Below are 16,686 nucleotides of genomic sequence, written 5' to 3'. Positions count from 1 at the left end.
GCCAACCTAGATCCCATTAGGGATTTGCAGAAGTCTCATTGGAAACATCGATCCTTCATAGAATGTGGAATTGCAGTTGAGATCATAACAGTTTTTTTTTTTTCCTGGAATTCAAGGGGCAGCTTGCATCTGAAAGAGGTCTAGCTGGCATCTATCTGCATCCAGAAGTCTTTACCCCACATGTTTGGGTAAGGTAAACAAGTAAAATGAAGCAAGCAGGAGACGCTGGAGATGATGGAGACTGTGGGAACCTGAGGTCTCCCGCCATTCCTAGATAGCTCTGCTGCTTCTAAGTTTCACAGTATGTGGGCCATGTGAGAGTGTACACTCAGTGTTGCTACAGTTATTTTTTTTTTCCACGAGAAGCTCCAAGTCTAAATATTTAGATACAAACCTCTTCATTTAAAAAATCTGTGGGCCAGATAGATATGAGATCTACCAGTTTGCAAACTCTCCTGTATATCTTAGCTGAAATTTCACTCTTTCATGTACAACCAATTAAAACAGTACATAAATCAGTTCTTTTTCATCTTACAAATAACACAAATCCAAAATGTTCAGTTTTCCCTTCCTTAAGGAATGGGTCTCATTTAATATTCTAAGACTGAGTCCCAGACAGTACATCCGTATTTCAGAAAGCATATTCAGGAACTTGAGAGTGTCAGAAACAGTGGAATGTCCTCTGCATTGCTAGATGGAACTTTCTTCTCTGAAAAGGGCAAAGGCGTGAAGCAGCCATCTCCTAGGGGTGGGTCCTAGAAGGCACCTCCTGATACTACAAATACGTACCACTGAGCTAACCTCAGTTACACAACTTACTGTAAAAAATAAAATAAAGGACATTGAAAATATAGACCTTTTCTGACTGCTCACTTGCCTGTCTAAAAATTCTATTATCTTGGAGGAAGTATAGACCACAAATCTTGGGAGGACCAGCACAATAGATCCCTCTGTATGTTTGGTATTAGAGTGTGGCTATAACAATGACAATTTCCCGCCATTCCCACATCCATTCAAAATCCTCAATATCATTAAACTAATCCACTAGATGAAGCATTGTTAATTTCACTCATTCTCAATTAATTTGTGCGTGACCTGAAACAGCAATAAAGTTAAATGAATTTTTTAAACATGTGGAGCCATTTCAAAAAATAATTTTTGAAACATTAATTTTTATTGAAGAAATATTTCAAAACTAGAGAAAAGCAGAATAATAGGTATTACAGATACTCATGTATCCCACCAACTAGAGTTAACAAGTGTTAAAATATTGCTGTATTAGTTCTCTATTTCTTGAAACAAATTTTTAGATAAAAGCAGAGTATGCAAAAGCTCACATGGAGCTGAATTGTTTGCAGATAAAGGAAGACTCAAAATGTTGCTCACTGGGCAACCCCATTGCCCCTAAACCTTCAATGTTCCACTGAGGGGTGAACAAGCAAGAGTCAATCAGGCATTGATAATCAAAGATAAAGAAATACTACTTTTAAGTTCATTTGAATTTAAACATTATGCTAGCTGAATTTATATCCTCCAAAAATTTATTTGTTAAAACCTAACGCCAAATGTGATGTTATTTGAAGATGGGCCCTTGGAAGGTGATTTGGTCATGAGAACAGAGCCCTCCTGAAGGGAAATAGTACCCTTATAAAAGAGGGCAGATAGCTCCTTGTTCCTTTGGCCATATGAGAACAGAGCAAGATCATTGTCTGTGAATAAGGAAGCAGGCCCTTGTCACACAGCGAATCTGTTGGTGCCTTGATCTTGAACTTCCTAGACTCTAGAACTGTAACCATTGACAAACCTGAACAAAAACAAGCAATGGGGAAAGGATTCCCTATTTAACAAATCGTGTTGGGAAAACTGGCTACCCATATGCACAAAGCTGAAACTATACCCCTTCCTTATACCTTATAGACAAATTAACTCAAGATGGGTTAAAGACTTAAACATAAGACCTAAAACCATAAAAACTCTAGAAGAAAACCAAGGCAATATCTTTCAGGACATAGGCATGGGCAAAGACTTCATGACTAAAACATCAAAAGCAATGGCAACAAAAGCCAGAATTGACAAATGGGATCTAATTAAACTAAAGAGCTTCTGCACAGCAAAGGAAACTATCATCCGAGTGAACAGGCAACCTACAGAATGGGAAAATGTTTTTGCAATCTATCCATCTGACAAACGGCTAATATCCAGAATCTACAAGAAACTTAAACAAATTTACAAGAAAAAAACAACCCTATCAAAAAGTGGGCAAAGGATATGAACAGACACTTCTCAAAAGAAGGCATTTATGTAGCCAAAAACATATGAAAAAAAGCTCATCATCGCTGGTCATTAGAGAAAAGCAAATCAAAACCACAATGAGATACCATCTCACACCAGTTAGAATGGCAATCATTAAAAAATCCGAAAATAACAGATGTTGGCAAGGCTGTGGAGAAATAGGAACACTTTTACACCGTTGGTGGGAGTGTAAATTACTTCAACCACTGTGGAAGACATTGTGGTGATTCCTCAAGGATCTAGAACCAGAAACACCATTTGACCCAGCAATTCCATTACTAGGTATATACCCAAAAGATTGTAAATCATTCTACTATAAAGACACATGCACACATATGTTTATTACAGCACTATCCACAATAGCAAAGACTTGGGACCAACCCAAATACCCATCAATGATAGTCTGGATAAAGAAAGTGTGGTACATATACACCATGGGATACTATGCAGCCATAAAAAAGGATGAGTTCGTGTCCTTTGCAGGGACATGGATGAAGCTGGAAGCCATCATTCTCAGCAAGCTAACACAGGAACAGAAAACCAAACACTGCATGTTCTCACTCATAAGTGGGAGTTGAACAATGAGAACACATGGACACAGGGAGGGGAACATAACACACTGGGACCTATTGGGGGTTGGAAGGCTAGGGGAGAGAAAATATGAGAAGAAATATCTAATGTAGATGATGGATTGGTGGGTGCAGCAAACCACCATGGCACATGTATACCTAGGTAACAAACCTGCACATTCTGCACATGTATCCCAGAACTTAAAGTATAATAATAATAATAATAATAATAAAAATAAAATTTTTAAAAAGAAAAACAAATGTTTATTGTTAAAGCCACCTAGTCTATGGTATTTTTGTTATAGCAGCCTGAACAGACTAAGGCATTTCACAAATGTAAATTTTCTACACAAGTAGTAACAATAAGACTATACCTTCCTGCCTGCCTGCCTGCCTTCACTTCTTCCTTCCACCTTTCTCCCTCCCTCCTTCCTCCTTTTTCCCCTCTCTTCTTGCATTCCTTCCTTTTTTCTTTCTCTGTTTCCTTTTAAAGGAGTTACTGGTTTTATTTATTACACATGAAAACATTGTGTGTTCTGACTTTGTTATTTATTTATATTCGAGGGACTTCAGGAAATTTCTCAAAACTCTTTGACCCAATTAGAAAATGAATCTGAATGCCTAGCTATTACACGTTCAGAAGTAAACTGTGCTATATAACTTCAAAATCATCCGTCTGAATACTATGTATTTTTAAATATTACATGATTGGTTATAATATAACAAGTGTTTCATTTTTTCCATAAAGTCAAATACATTTAAACTTCACAGAAAAGCAATAACAAAATGATGCTAAAATGCAAAAACACAACTAGAGTAGAATTAACTCTACTCTATGATCTTTTGTGCCTGAACTTAAATATGGGTCACATTCAGATGCCTAGCTTGATACTGCTGTAATTTTAAGCACTACCTTTGCAATACTGGATTGAAATAATAAGAACACTAATTACATAGAGAGGTGAAACTCACAATTCTGAAACAGAAATTCACCCAGAGTTTCTCTTGCCACTTGGGCCATGAGCTACTTAAACAATATTGAACAGTATGGTAGTTGACAAGCAGAAAACATGGGTCTCAACATGTCAGGTGGTCTATTTCCGTGCAGCGCAGCTAAAGCAAACACTTCATTTTGCCCCGAAAAACTAAATTTGTCTAATTTACCTGTGACACAAGCCCCCCAAGAGTTCTTGAACAAGTTTTGTACCATGTATTCCACACGCTTCAAAAGTAAGAAATAAATATGATACGACTTACCCCTACCTTCGTTCCAGTAACTCCTGCCTTCATTCACTCATCATTTCTAAAGAAAGAAAAAGCAAGAAGTATTCATTGTTCATGTACCTACCAGTTATATAACTTAATCCAGAATATAATTCAAATTAGCTGCTGAATGGCAGCTTTGCTTTTTTAAAAAAAAAAAAAACTTTGATGAGTTGTTGAAAATTGTTTTAATGTTTTCTATCATTAACCATCCACTTTACCAGTTGTAGACCAAAGTAGATCAGGACACATCTGTTCAGGAAACCTAGACTGCTCCCTTTTTCTTCAGAATCCATCTGTCTTTAGATTTTGAGTTAAATACAGTATTTGGATCTATATTGCATTTTGGAATTTTAAAAAATTTCTTTAAATACATTGGAAAAAAGAACACATGAACCAATTTTCCCATTCCTGTTATTTACTTATGTCAACCCCCTCTCCCATTTACTCTTATTTCTTTAATTGTCTCGTCCCTAAATATATCTACATTAATTTAGGAGAAACAATCAGGCAGCCAAATTCAATATGTACCAAGCAAAATGGACACTGGGAACTTCGCAAGTTAGGCATATATGCTCATCTAGGGATAGGAGGGAGAGGAGAGGGTGGGTATAACAGAGAAATAGTGGAATTAAATTCTCAGATCCCAAAGAGTTAATTTATGCATCTAAGCCTGTGTGTCTGAGAAATGGATTCTATGTATTTGGAATACTTTTAAAAAGTCAGAAATCAAAAGAGAATGGTTTAATATCCAGTGCATTTTGATAGAATTCTGAAAAATAACTAAAGATTGAGGTTTGTTGACACTGGAGAGTTACCTAGTTTTCTAATTGCAATTTTATTGAAGTCAAAGTTGAGCACCCTCGTGGGGACTCCCTGCTATTAGAATAACAAGTTAGGGCTGGCCAAAACACACTGGCTCTATAGCCATTGGGCAAAACAGGCGATAACCCAGCAGTGAAATAACAAGTTGGCACCACTACTTCCTTCTATCGTATGTTGACAAAGAAAAATAATGAAAGCTGCACCAAAAACTGTACTTGAGACAAAAATGCATTTGTATGAAATACTTGATTTGGAGGCAATCAGAATTTTCATTTATAGCAGCTTGTTACCAGAGTGGTACCAACAGTCCTTAGTAATTAAAGGTGCCTTCTATGTCCAGAACCTTGGCGAGAGAAGTAAAAATTCACCCTCTGTTTCTTGAGAATTGCGGTTTTCTAATCATTTTGGAATGATTAGCATTTGGGTGACTAGCGGAGTCACCTCCCCACTTTCTGTTATACAAATAGTTCATCTTGGGAATAGCTTCTGAGGCACCAGACATCCCCTCCACACCTCACTCCCAAAGGTAGCACATTTCATTGTGTGCATCCCTCCCAATTCTGGCTGGCATTCCTTTAAGGAGACCCGACTCTGAACTTTCAGAAGAATGTAATGTTTTACGTTAACACCAAAAGCTCTATACACTGAGGAAGAAAACATCAAGAGATGGAGGTTCAAATAAATTTCTAATCTTTATAGTCCTTTAGTGTTTATATTTTAAAAAAGGAGGCATAATTTATTTCTGATGAAACCGAATTGCTCAGCTCTCCACTAATAGGATCCTCAGGGCAAAAAGGGTAGAGTAAGAGTCACCATAAAAAGAAGAAGCTTCACAATTTTTTGAAGTTTAAACTTGAAAACAATAAATTAATAATTAGGTTTGTCATGATTATTGCACTTTATGATAAATTGTTCTCATTTAGTGAATGGGATTAATGAACTTGAGTGACCCGGAGGATTAGGAAAAGACAAGTAATATTGGTCTAAGAAGCACTGGTGACGATTCCTATTTTGATAAGGAAGTCAACAAGCCATGGGCAGGTGTAATGGCACATCACAATTTTTTTACCCTTCTTCTTATGCTTTTTTTCCCCCCTAGAATTAATTTGACTGTTTGCCAAATGTTTTCCACCTGAAAGCTGACCAGTGCAAAGACCTTTCTGCTCTTGCCACAGAACTGTAGCAGAGTTTCCATCTGGTGCAAACATTTTTTTTTTTTTTGGAGCCCAATCATGGTGATTTATTTTTCAATCAGCCACATAATCAAAGGAATGCTTAAATATCTTATACTGTCATTGTGGAGGGACGGAGCAGCATTCTACAAAAGAATCATCACTAAAGCAATGGAGGTCCATCTGCCTAATTATCCAGCGATGAAGATCGCCTTTAGTAAGCACAATATTAAAACTGTTTTGGGTTCTTCAAAGGTGCTGCATTCCCATCATCTTCCCTTGAAAATAATGAAAGGGAAGGCACAATAATAGAGCGTTAAAGTGGATGGCATGTAGCAAGGGCTCCAGGCAAGCTTTGTGTTTCCTCCTGTGAAAAGTATCACCATTTATTATCACTCATTAAAATTTAATTTTATATGGCATCTTTAAAAGGTCATTTTTTAAATTGGAATTTTGTCGGCAACATTACTGACTGGTTAACTACTGTGAAAAAACAAACCTTCATAGATTTATTGTTTTAAGCTATTATTAAAGAGGCACCTTAAAAAAAACAGAACAAATTATTTCCTTCTTATAGAGCAAGATTGTTCTCCTTTCTAAGTAATTTAGTTTACACAGTATTTTCAGTTGATTTTTGTACTAAAAGCACCTTGGAAACCTAATTAGAAATAGAAAATCATTAGCATATAAAGGGTTTAAACCTATAGCTTAACTATGACAAATTTAAACCAAGACTATGATGGTGAAATGCAAATCACCCTAGCATGGAAAGTGGAGAAGTTCAACTCATATCTTTTCTTTGTACTTACTTCAATCAAAATCTATTATTTTTCTACTGAATCTTATTTTAGTATAGACTATGATTACTTTGACTTCTAGTCTAAATTGGTTTTATGTAGCTGTACAGTTGTAATAAATATTAATACTTATACTATCAATATAAAAGAAACCCTTTATTCTCCAAAAGGAAAGAGAAACATTTTTATAGCACCAAAATTTTCAGGCACTTGATACACATTTTATTCTTTAATCATATAAAAAAATTGAGATAGACATTGAGCCTATTTTGGCATCAAGGAAATTGATATTTACGAAAGATAGGAGACATATGCTAAAACCATGCAAGAAGAAGTTAGTTTAATAGGAAACATAGATTTAACCCAGATCTTCCTGGCTCCAATAGAATTTCCAATACTAGGCTATCTCCTAAAGAAAGTATATCTATTTTCACAAAAAGAAAAGTCAGCAAACTTTCTGTAAAGAGAAAAATAGTTAAGTATTTTCTGCTTTTCAGGGTGTACCATCTATGTAGCAACTACTCGATTTTGCCTTTGCAGCACAAAAGCAGCTATAGATAAAATGTAAAGGAATAGGCTAGCTGTGTTCAAATAAAGCATTCTTTTCAAAATTGGGCAGCAGGCTAGGTCAAAGGGTCACAGTTTGCCCTGCACTACAGTATAAGCTGTGTAAAGGCATAAACTTTATTTTTTCAATATTATATAATCCAATGTCTAAAAAGGCAATGATTAATGATATTAAAAATAATGCCAGTTAATACTTATTTTGAGTTTGTTATTGGCTGCTTTTGCATACAATAACTCATTTCTTCTCATAATATCCCTGCAAGTTAGTTACTATTTTTACCCATTTTAGGAGATAAGCAAACTGAGGAATGAATAATTAATTGGTCAAGATAATTCAGCAAGTAAGTCAGGAATCTGGGATTTAAATAATAAAAATGCATAATACACAGTAAGATCTCAATAATTGATTAGTTAAACTAATGAATAAATGAATGATTGAATGAATCAGTATAGAGAGTTAGTCCTGGGTATTCTGAGAAAAAATACATATCTTGGTAATTTAGGAGATACCATTCTTCCAAATGGTCTAGGTTTACATAGCCAGAGGCAATTTTTTTTTTTTTAAAGGAGAGGCAAATCAAATGATGGAAAATGTTAATCTGCTATTGAGGATATATTTCTGTATTTCAATTAATTAAATTAATTGTCTGCTACGGTTTGACTGTGCCCTCCAAAGACTCATGTGTTGGAAACTTAATTCCCAATGCAATACTGTTGGGAGATGAGGCCTCATAAGAAGTGATTGGGCCATAAAGGCAGAGACCTCATGAACGGGTTGACACTGTTAATGCATAAATGGATTAGTCACCGAAAGTGTATGTTGTCGGTTGGGCGCGGTGGCTCACACCTGTAATCCCAGCACTTTGGGAGGCCGAGGCGGGTGGATCACGAGGTCAAGAGATCGGGACCATCCTGGCTAACACGGTGAAACTCCGTCTCTACTAAAAATACAAAAAATTAGCCGGGCGTCGTGGCGGGCGCCTGTAGTCCCAGCTACTGGGGAGGCTGAGGCAGGAGAATGGCGGGAACCCGAGAGGCGGAGCTTGCAGTGAGCCGAGATCCCACCACTGCCCTCCAGCCTGGGCGACAGGGCAAGACTCCGTCTCAAAAAAATAGAAAAAGAGTGTGATGTTATGAAGAAGTCTGGCCTCCGGTGTCTCTGTCTTGTGCACTCACTTCCGCCTTATGCCCTTCCACCATGAGATGACCTTGTCAGTTGCTGACTTGGACTTCCCAGCATGCATCTAGAACTGTAAATTAAATTAACTTGTATTTTTAATAAACTATCCAGTCTGTAATGTTCTGTTCTAACAACAGAAAACAAACTAAGACATTGTCTTATCTTAAGTAAAACCGAACTTTGCATAAGTAGGTGGGAAGTTTTTAATTTAACTGACAAGTCCGCGTTTTTCATGGAGGAATGCAGGAAGCAAAGAAGGAAGAAAAAGGAAGGAAGGATAAAAATCTGAGAGAAGTTGAAAATAGAGATGGGAGCTAAGGGATATCTGGTGAGAAGAGAATTGTGAGGAAGACCTTTTAATCAACAAGTATTTACCAAGGGTTAAAATCTATTGGGTACTAAGCTATGCACTGATAATACATTGATTTTAAAAAGAAAGAAAAATAACTAAGGCTGTTTTATATATAAAGCTTATAGTATATTAAGGAGACAACATAAACATCATTTATAAAAGTATTATTACAAATCATGATAAGTGCAACAACAAAAAAAAATGGATAAATGCTCTGAGAGTGTTACAGTAAAATTTAATTAAGACCTGCCGGACGCGGTGGCTCACGCCTGTAATCCCAGCAATTTGGGAGGCTGAGGTGGGTGGATCACCTGAGGTCAGGAGTGCAGGACCAGCCCGGCCAACACAGTGAAACCCTATTTCTACTAAAGATACAAAAATTAGCCGGGACTGGTGGCAGGGAGCCTGTAACCCCAGCCACCCGGGAGGCTGAGGCACGAGAATTGTTTGACCCAGGAGGCAGAGGTTGCAGTGAGCTGAGATGGCACCATTGCACTCCAACCTGGACAACACAGTGAGACTCCATCTCACACACACAAAAAAGAAAAACAAAAAAGAATGTAATTTAGACTTAGGACTTTAAGAAGGACTCTTCCAGGAAAGGATATTTAAATTGAGAATTGCAGATGAAGAAGAATTATCTGGATGAAGAGTAGGGAGAATAGCATTTCAGGCAGACAATTAGCAGGAACAAAGTTTCAGAGATGGGAAATAATTTGATATACTACATGGACTTTAAGAAATGCCAGTATAGGCCGGGTGCGGTGGCTCAAGCCTGTAATCCCAGCACTTTGGGAGGCCAAGGCGGGCGGATCACGAGGTCAGGAGATGGAGACCATCCTGGCTAACACGGTGAAACCCCGTCTCTACTAAAAAAATACAAAAAACTAGCCGGGCGAGGTGGCGGGCGCCTGTAGTCCCAGCTACTCTGGAGGCTGAGGCAGGAGAATGACGTAAACCCGGGAGGTGGAGCTTGCAGTGAGCTGAGATCCGGCCACTGCACTCCAGCCTGGGCGACACAGCGAGACTCCGTCTCAAAAAAAAAAAAAAAAGAAAAAAGAAAAAAAAAAAGAAATGCCAGTATGGTATATTGCTGTGAGTTGGGGGAAAAGCGGTAAAAATGACAAGAGCAAGATAGGATAATCCAGCAGGGTTTGTTAATCATATTAAGAATTTTAGAGGTTATTTATTTATTTTTCTCAGATTATATTCCAGGTTTAATGGGCAAAAATGGAAAGGATTTAAATAGTGCAAAAACAAGTTTTGATTTTTATTAAAAAATAAAAGAAAACTGGCAGCACTGGAGGCAGAAGTCAAGAAGTATCAAAGAAGGAGGTATGTGGGGAGATAGGTTAAGAGGATGTTGCAATAACAGGACATCAGAGAGAGACTCATGGATAAGGCTAGTGACTGAATGGTACAGCTGAAGATGGATGGATAGATACTTTGGACATAGACGTTGACATGAATTTGTGGATTAGATGTTAATAGGTGAAAGAGAGAAAATGTTTTCTGTTGGTAGAGTGAGGAGGTGGGAATTCAAGGATATGATTTGGAACAACTTAAGTTTGAGATAACTGAGAGACATTCAAATAGAGGCAGTGGATCCATTAGCTTATCTCTCAAAAGAGAGGTATGGATGAGTGATAGTAAAGGGTAAATATTACCCTAAGTCGTGGGTGTAGAAGATCACTTAGAGAAAGACTGTAGAAAGAGAAGAGAAGAACCCTGATATTTAAGAGTGTAGCAGAAAGCATAGTGAAGAGACTGAGAAACTGGCTAGAGACAAAAAGATAATGCCAGGCAATTGTAGTCGTATTATAGAAGCCAAGACAAGAGAGTTTTCAAGAAGGAGGCATGGTCAACTGTGTGAAATGTGGTGAGAAGTCAAGTAAAAAGTCAAGTAAGAGTAAAGTTCTTAAATATTCAACATGGTGGTCATTGGTGTCCTTCACCAAAGCTTTCGTAGAGTTGTGGGTATAGAAATAAGATGTCAGTGGTAGAGTAACAGGACAGCAAGGGAGTGACAATGTGTATAGACAACTCTTTTGAAAAGTCTCAGGGTGAATTACAGTAGATAGTGGAATATCTGGAAAAGGATGAAAATGTAAGAGCAGTGAATATTAATGTTTGAATGCTGATTGGAGTATATAGTAAGAAAAAGAGGTGAGGATGGAGGAATAAGAGTGGCTCTGTATAAAGCTATACAGGAAAATAAAAGGAAAGGAAAGCATGTGAAAACAGGAACATGAAGAAAAAAAGGAAAAAAGCAAGTGAATAAAATTGAGCTGGGGTTGGCACAGACAACAAGGAAACCTAGAATCTGAACAATTGATGGCTTATACTACAGAGATTCTCTGGGAGTCCTGAAGGTTGATCCCACATAATAATTTAAGAGTAGTATGGATTACCCACTCTCACTTTCTCCCACTATTTATGGGTGCAGTCAATTAAGCTTAGCAACATTACACAGTAGTAGCAGAGCTATTGCATTTCCCATCCTGTGGGGCTGTCAGCACACACAGTCATTTTCCAACTGTCAGGGCAGAGGATTCGGTCTCTGGATAGTGATTACACTCCTTTGAATGCGTATGTGGAAACTCTTTCTACCCAGAGGAGGATCTATTACAATGAGCACCACCAGCGAGTGATACACTGCTTCCTTTTGTATTCTTAACACAAGCATAACTAAGTTACCAAATAAATCAGAGAAGCATAGACATTCCTTAGGAATTATTTTTCTTAAATTGAAATTGATTGTTAGGGACCAGATCTCTACTTCAGTCCTCTATTTTTATTAAATTTTGCCAAGCCCTGCATTTTACCTTTTATTCATGAATTTATTTAAAAAAATTAAAAAGTGGCTGGGCGTGGTGGCTCATGCCTGTAATCCCAGCACTTTAGGAGGCCAAAACGGGTGGATCATGAGGTCAGGAGTTTGAGATCATCCTGACCAACATGGTGAAACCCTGTCCCTACTAAAAATATAAAAATTAGCCAGGCGTGGTGGTGCGTGCCTGTAACCCCAGCTACTCAGGAGGCTGAGACAGGAGAATCGCTTGCACCTGGGAGGCAGAGATAGCAGTGAGCTGAGATCTTGCCATCGCACTCCAGCCTGGGCAAAAGAGCAAGACTCTATCTCAAACATAAATATATATATATGAGAGAGATATATATATATCTCATATGTATATAGTAATTCCTATGTATCAGAAACTGGAAATATTAAAATGAAGAAGACAGCCATGTTCCAGCTTTTATGGGGCTTATGTTCAAATGAAGGAGACATACTTTATATTTATTTTGTAACATTATTTGAAGTTTACAATCATTTGGAAGGCAGAGTAAATACTCAATCTCATCTTAAAAGTAAACTGAAAGGAATTCGCATAATGGCATAGCACACGGTTCTCAAAGCATGTCACCCCGGCAACCAGGATCAACTGAAAACTTGCTAGAAATGCAAATTCTCTGTCCCTAGTCATAAATTGGAGACTCTAAGACGGGGCTACACAGTCTCTTTATTAAGACTTACAGGTGATTCAGATGCACATTTGAGAAACATTGGTATAAAAAAATATACTAGACTGAACTAAAAGACTAGGCATTTGTTGTGAGAGCTGGGGAAATTTACCTAATGATTTGGCTTCTGTTTTCTAAAAATAAAGTGTGTTTTCCTTTTCTGTGGATAAATCTATGCCAGGGGTCACAAACTCAAATAACTGTAGGTATTAAGTTGGCAACATCAGTGAATGAAAATGGTCAGGCATATGAGAACACAACAGCCTAAATGAGTTGAGACATGACAAGTAGGTGTTGGGAGACAGAAGTGTGTAGTGGGAACCACAGCAAACTTGAAACAACAAAGCCCTTCTAGGAAAAAGAAAAACATTTCGAGTAAAAATAGAAACCTGAATTTGTGTGTATGTGTAATCTCTTAATTTTTAATTATGAACTAACACTGTAGTCCAAAAAATTGCGTGTGTGCAAAAAATAAAATAAAATTGGAGAGAGAGAAAGAGAAGGAGATTGGGGCTGAGAGACTTGTAGGCTAAATTCGGCCAGAAGGCTGTCAGGCTGTAAACTTTGGCTGTGGTTTTGAGGTCCACATAAGGAAAGTAACATCTCTGTGGGTAAAGGTAAGTGTTGTGGTAGGAAGGGGTTGATTAGATGGCAAGGTAGAAATGGTAGACTTCCAAGATGGGCTTCTGCCGTGATGGTCTTTAACAGAGTCATACTGCTGATAAATAGTAGAATCACACATGTTATTGTCTATTAAGATACGAACAATGACTCAAAAAAATGGAGGAAATTTGAATTTGGAGTGCTTTTAAATTCACCTGTTGGGCCCAAGTGTCAAAGGGACAAGAGTTGGCCAGGTAAGGCCAGGACTGGAAGTCTGGTTAGAAAAGGGGTCTCACAAGGTCTGGACAAGCAAAATGTTGTGTATCAAAATGGCAGAAAAGACACAAATACTGTATAAATGCAATGTAGATGATATAAGAAGATAAGACAAGGGAAGAAAGAGGTACTTATTCAAAGAATGGGTAAGGAGATAGTATTTGATCAGGAAGGCAAAATTAACTAGTAAAAATGGCACAATAAAATCTAGGGTTATTTTTTTTCCTGCCTTTTAAAAAAGCACTGTATAGGCTGGGTGCGGTGGCTCATGCCTATAATCCCAGCACTTTAGGAGGCCAAGGAGGGCAGATCATGAGGTCAACAGATCGAGACCATCCTGACCAACATGGTGAAACCCCATCTCTACTAAAAATACAAAAATTAGCTGGGCATGGTGATGCATGCCTGTAGTCCCAGCTACTTGGGAGGCTGAGGCAGGAGAATGGCTTGAACCCGGGAGGCGGAGGTTGCAGTGAGCCAAGATCGTGCCACTGCACTCCAGCCTGGTGACAGAGTGATACTTTGTCTCAAAAAAAAAAAAAAGTACCGTATAATAACTTTGTGCTTCTGCCACAGAAGATGACAGCTGCCAGAAGGTACATAGAGGCTTACAGATGACTCTCATCCCTTTTGAGGGCATTGATCAAAATGATAGAAATAAATTATGGTTATAATTCTCTATTTCTATTATTTTTAATGAAAGCTTAACAGAATATGGCAAACAGCGAATATGGATAATTTTAAAATAATCCCCCGCTACAGTTGAAAACTCAAGTCCTAAAAGATACTCATGTCCTCAAAGAAAAGATAATTACTACATGTTCTCATTATTTAATTTTTATTCATTTATTTTTATTTTTTGGAGACGATGTCTCACTTTGTTGCCCAGGCTGGAGTGCAGTGGTTCAGTCATGGATCACTGCAGCCTTGAGCTCCTGGATTCAAGTGATCCTCCCCTTCAGCCTCCCAAATTACTGGGATTACAGGCATGGGTCATCATCCTGGCCTTGTTCTCACTTATAAATTGGAGCTAAATACTGTGTACACATGGACATAGAGTGTGGAATGATAGACACTGGAAACTCAGAAGGGTAGGGAGTGGGAGGGGGGCGATGATAAGAAATTGCTGAATGGGCACAATGCACATTATTTGTGTGATGGATGCATTAAAAGCTCTAACTTCACCACTATGCAACCTATGCATGTAACAAAATCATACTTGAAGGCCAGGTGTGATGGTTCACGCCTGTAATTCCAGCACTTTGGGAGGCGGAGGCAGGAGGCAACCTTGAGCCCAGGAGTTGCAGACTTGCCTGGGCAACATAGTGACATCCCATCTCAATAATAAAAAAAAACAAAAACAAACTACACTTATACCCCATACATTTATACAAATTTTTAAAAGAAAAAAAAAGAGTACTTAGTTTCTGATGATATTTATCTCAAAATAAATGCCTTGCTTAATAACAAAAGTAAGTTTCTCTTTTCTATCATTCCCCGCCTCCAAGTTACACAATAACACAGGATTCAGTTCAAAGCCAAACTGGCAAATTTGCAAATACTATCTACTTACACAGCCTTCAGAATGCCATTGCTTGTATCAATTATAACAATTTCCATATAATTACAAACTGACCCACACCAAGATAAAAATGGTCATATTTTTAAAAAGTGTCTCTTTACTAGCATAAGGAAAATAAATTTTTAAAAATTCTGGTTTTATGCTACTTGACATATTCGATAATCTTATTGAGGACACAGCAAGGGGGACACAGTTTCTGAATCAAAACAGTAACTCCATATAGCAGTGTTTTAAATCCTATCGGGGCTATAAGTCACCTATCGGTGAGCATCATGGTGGAGGGCCTCAGTGTACATGCAAAGGCTCTCTGCTCTCATCCCATCCACCATTTTTATCTGTACTCGGCAGATTTCTGCTTATCCTTCAAAATCTATCAAAAGTGATACCTTTTCTATGGAAACTTTCTGGGCTACTGTAGGCAGAACTAATTGCTTGCTTTCTCCTTCCACAGCACTCTGTGCATACCTCTGTTTTGATGTTTTTTCTCATCATTTTGTAACTTTATCTGGCTAACTGCTACTTTAGACAGTGACTCTCAACAGGCATGCCCGTATCTACTTCATCTTCTACTCCCTGGGATCGATCTGAACACTTGGCCTGCAAAATGTTTACTAAATAAGCAGAGATATGAATGAATGAGTGAACGAATGAATGAATGAATGGATAAACAGAGGAAAGTATGATAAGGAGGACAAGATGCCTTTCATTAGACCAAGGCCAAAGTTTCCCTTCTGTAATACATGAATGATTTAGACAGGATGTAGTAAACTGCAGTTGAGTTTAGAAACTCCTGAGTCAGTCTACAAGATCTCGGCACACACCTACATGTTGAAATTGCCATGGATGATATAGGCAAAAAAAAGTAGAAAAAGGAAATGTGTGAATTGCATATACATAGTATTGGAAAAGCAAGTCAAGTCACAGGATTCATTCTTCTTTCATGGGTTTCTACAATCATAGCAGATTTTTTTAGGAAAGTACCACAGTTTATTTATTTATTTTATTTATTTTTATTTTTTTTTACTATAATCCTATATTTCTAGTAGTTAGACATGCATCTGGCTTTCTGCTGGGAATGCCATGGCAATTCTAATACATTCTTGGCCTAAGAAGTAGAAAGAATGACTTGAGACGGTGGTCCTATTCACAGTCATTACTTTTGATCGGTTTCATTCTATTTTACCTTTGGAAAAAGGGGGGGGGGGAACTGAGGAACACTTTCTCTTGCAAAACAATTGTTGTATCTTCTTTTTATACTTACACCTTCAAAATGTATTTTTTTAGACCTACCTATTGTCTCTTTTGTTAAAGACAGTAGAAAGCATATTTTGTCAAGACCATGTTCCTATTTTTTCCCCCTATGTGTGCATATATATGCATACACACATTTGTACGGATATAAAACAGTAAGTGCCTGAGCCCCTGGAAAATGACACACAATTTGAATGAAAGGAGTGAGAAATTGCAGGTCTGTGTCATTTCATGTGAGGGAAAATAAAGGAAATTGCTTGAAAAACACAGAAAAGTTGCAGGGAAATGTTCAGCAATTGCAGAAGGATTGCTACTTCATAAGACATTTTTCCTTATTATTCGTGTCTTTAAGTAGAATACCCTGTGTTCTGTTTATGTATGAGTTTATGCCTCAGCTTTGCTCTCTGATCCTCGTTTAGACCTAGCAATTGACAT

This window comes from Macaca fascicularis, chromosome 6 (assembly GCF_037993035.2).
Source record: "Macaca fascicularis isolate 582-1 chromosome 6, T2T-MFA8v1.1".
NCBI lineage: Eukaryota > Metazoa > Chordata > Mammalia > Primates > Cercopithecidae > Macaca > Macaca fascicularis.
Note: the sequence above shows the minus strand (reverse complement) of the source record.